Raw genomic sequence first — 3,972 nt, forward strand, 5'->3', positions numbered from 1 at the left:
TAACATTTTGCTTGTCCTTAACATATAATAAATATGAGCTTTCCTGTATAAACTTTCGAAGGCCCTACTGCCATCCTAACATTTTGCTTATCCTTAACATATAATAAATATGAGCTTTCCTGTATAAACCTTCGAAGGCCCTACTGCCATCCTAACATTTTGCTTGTCCTTAACATATAATAAATATGAGCTTTCCTGTATAAACCTTCGAAGGCCCTACTGCCATCCTAACATTTTGCTTGTCCTTAACATATAATAAATATGAGCTTTCCTGTATAAACCTTCAAAGGCCATACTACCATCCTAACATTTTCCTTACCTGAAAATGTATATCAGTTAGATACTTGTCTGCACCACTAAGAGCTACTACCTAATAAAAACTAGTCCTTACATGAAAATTTGATGAATGAAATTAGAATTTCAAGCATAAAATACCAAGCTCCTGAATTACTGAGTACCAGGGCTTTGCCTTTTCTTATACATATATTAACGTTATTGATAGGGGCATAATTAGCAAAGTATACTGACGATATCAAACTTTTGGGTATTTCTAGCAGTAATAAGGTACTACAGAATGACTTGAATCAACTGATAAACTAGAGAAATAATCGACAAATTACTTTTAACCCAAGTGATAGGAATTGCATTTCAGTTATCACAGCTTGGATCACAAATTTAATATAGATGGAAATCACACAAAGCATGACTGAAGAAAAAGCATAAAGGTTAATAAAGCCAAACAATTAACTTGTTTATTTGAATGAATACATCAATTAATGTCACATGAAATAACTGATTAATCAAAATTACAAATGAACTAAATCATAAATTAAATCAATTAATCAAAATCGGTGTTTCTGATTTTCATTGTTTTCAGTTATTATTCCAATTAACCAAGTAATTATAATTTCTCATTATTACTGTCAGTTAATTCAAATTTGTTTAGCTTAATCGATTAGCGTCATGATTCATGAAAATAAACAACTAATGAAAATCAGTGTTTCTAAATATTCCAACTATACAAGTTTGAAAATAACTGATTAATTGAATATATTTGTGGGCCTGATAATTAGTTATGACATTCCACTGATTACCAAACTCTATAAGTTATACCAAAATGAGAAAACATTATTTTTATTTTATTATATTAATTTTAAATTAATACATTTTTAAATTCAGTAGATATCTCATTAATTTAATTTCTTTAGTTTCAGTCTCTAATTTTACAAATTTAGTTGCGTACCTAAGTAAGGTATATTTTTATTGTTATTTTCATCAGTAATCTTGGTTAGAGTATTTAAGATATCAAATGTCATCAGCTTTTATTTTGGTTGATTGCTTATTATTATAATTTTATCACAAAGATAGATTGGTTTGCATGTTATATATTTAGGATTAGCCTAAATCTCCTAAACTGACCAAATTGTGGGAGATATTATTGAAAATAAAGCAAAACTATTTTAACAGAGGGAGTACCCAACTGACGGAACTTATAGGTAGAAACATGAAAAAACTTGTATCTAATTAGCTATACCGATTCCGGGTTAATTTTTAGTTATGCTTTAACTACATAGCTTGCTATGATTGTCATTATAAATCATGTTATTCAAGATTATTTAACCAATAAGTCTTTCTACACAAGTTATTTTTGTTTTGAAACTAGTTACATAAGTTAGGTCATTTTTCAGGTATACGATTTGAACCCCCACCTTCAAACCTTATATTCTAATGATGTGGTATATGAACAAATCCAAGTAATCATGTTGTTTAGCCTATGAACTGCATTTCAAGAAGTTAATTGCTCAGAAGACTTAAACCTGGATTGAATGAGCAAAACAGTGTGGTTCGTTTATTATCAAATCTATAAGTTTTATCAATGCCATAACTAAATTTAGAGTTTAATAAAATATTATTATACTAACATTATGGGAATAGCATCTTTCAGTTTTACTAAGGTTTTACTTTTAGTTTTACACAACAAATGTCTGTTTTACTTTTTACTTATTTATAGCGTTGACAGAAACTAGAAGCAAAATGTTGCTCTAGTATAACAATAAATTCAATAAGCAACATAGTTACCATCTCTTCATAACTTTTTAATGCTGTTTATGGGGATAAAATTATTTTAATTGAAACTTTACTATAGTTTATAGTATAATTTCTGTACAGAATTAGATGCCCTATGGCTGTAGCCTAAATAGGCCTAATATATTACTGAATAACATTAGTCATTACGACTAACCCAGAATGTCAAAGTGTAACACTAACAGCGTAACTTGTATTTGTAACTGTAAAGTTGTAAGTGACGTGCAGTTAAGTTTTTGGAATAATACAAACAAAGAAACAGATTTAAGCACATATGTCTATATATTTATAATGACATACCTTTTTTTTTTTGGAACCCTTCCCTAAAACAAAATTGCCAATGTTTAAAAATATAAAATTAGCATAAACACTATCTTGTAATTGTACATATCTACGTAATACATTCCCTAAAGTTTATAGATATTTTCATTAGAGCGTAATCTGGTGTTGGAAACTGGAATTTTTAATTATAACGATCATGATTAATGTAAACTTGATAATTTTGTTTCAACTTACAGTTATATGTCAATAAATAGTTTTATTAAAATAGTTATGTTCAGATCAGGAATCTTCTCTATAATATTATTTTGGAAATTTAAAGGACACGGTTCAAGTATATCTGAACTGCTCGTTCAATTTCTAAAAAATCAAAACTTGGATCTTTACGAAATCACAGTGTTTTTTATTAAAAAATTATTTTTTATACTAAAATATACGATTATCTAACCTATATAAAAGCCACTGTGTTGTCACGTCATGCTTGATTTTTCAGAAAAGGAGACGTCATAAAAGCCAAAATGCATTTATCCAGATAGATTAGTTCGATAACTGTTTTCCTATTACGATTTTAGTGGCAGGAGTGTAAGGGGACCATGAAACTTTATAAGTGTAGTGAGAATTTGTTTAATAAGCCTAAAGTAAAGACATAGTGTGGGATCACCTAGCCTAGAGCCAAGTGCATAAAATTTATTATAAAAGTAAAAAAATCGATTTCATTTTAAAATTAATTTGTTTTGAAATTAAATAAAAAACAAATCTCTTTAAGCAATGGAGAATTTAAATTAAGAAAGCTCTATAAATGTAATAATACTGTCTTTCGTATGTCCATGTAACTACTTGGCAGGGTGTGGATAGATCTTCACCAAAATTGGCATGGAAGTTGATTTGGTCTATGCGAAGGTATATAGAAATTTTCAGTTTTGCATTTTGCGGTTTTTATAGGCATTTTTACATTTTTTACCATTACTTCGCCCTCTGTAGATGAATCTTCACCAAATTTGGTATGAAGGTTCATTTGGTCCATGGAGAGATACATACAAATATTAACCTTTTGCATTTTGCGGTTTTTATGGGCATTTTTTACCGCAAATTCTCCCCCTGTTGATGGATCTTCACCAAATTTGGCATGAAGGTTTGTTTGGTCCATCCGGAGATACATGCAAACTTGCGGTTTCACATTTTGTATTTTTCAGTTTTTTGGGGCGTTTTTGCGTTTTTTTGCAATTACATACAAGGGTTTGTTTATTTGTTTGTAATTAAGCACAAAGCTACACAATGGGCTATCTGTGCTCTGACCACCACAGGTATCGAAACCCGGATTCTAACGTTGTAAGTCCGCAGACATACCGCTGTGCCACTAGGGGGCTTGTTGTCTATAGATTTAATTTTATACTAACAACAATATTAGGTTATACTTTTGTTGCTGTGGGACACGACATAAAAACAATTGTTAGAATGTAGTGTTACCAAAACGCACTGGCTTTTCTTTATATTAGAAGTTGCTAATCTAACTGATTTTTACTAATAATTATTTTATGAATACGCCAACGAGCAATTTACCAACGTTTTACTGCCTCGACTGCACTTTTATGTCTCTTTATTTGTCAA

At 29.9% G+C, this 3,972-nt stretch overlaps 1 long non-coding RNA gene across 1 annotated transcript in view; it reads right to left on the reverse strand.

Annotated features, from left to right (window-relative positions):
• LOC111083879 overlaps positions 1-2,499 on the reverse strand; it is a 6,987-nt gene extending 4,488 nt beyond the window's left edge. The window contains exon 1 of the long non-coding RNA XR_002609292.1: positions 2,386-2,499. This is a non-coding gene — a long non-coding RNA (uncharacterized LOC111083879). The remainder of the gene's footprint in view (positions 1-2,385) is intronic.
• Between the last annotated feature and the right edge of the window lie 1,473 nt (positions 2,500-3,972).

Source organism: Limulus polyphemus, unplaced genomic scaffold (genome assembly GCF_000517525.1).
Source record: "Limulus polyphemus unplaced genomic scaffold, Limulus_polyphemus-2.1.2 Scaffold11831, whole genome shotgun sequence".
Taxonomy (NCBI): domain Eukaryota; kingdom Metazoa; phylum Arthropoda; class Merostomata; order Xiphosura; family Limulidae; genus Limulus; species Limulus polyphemus.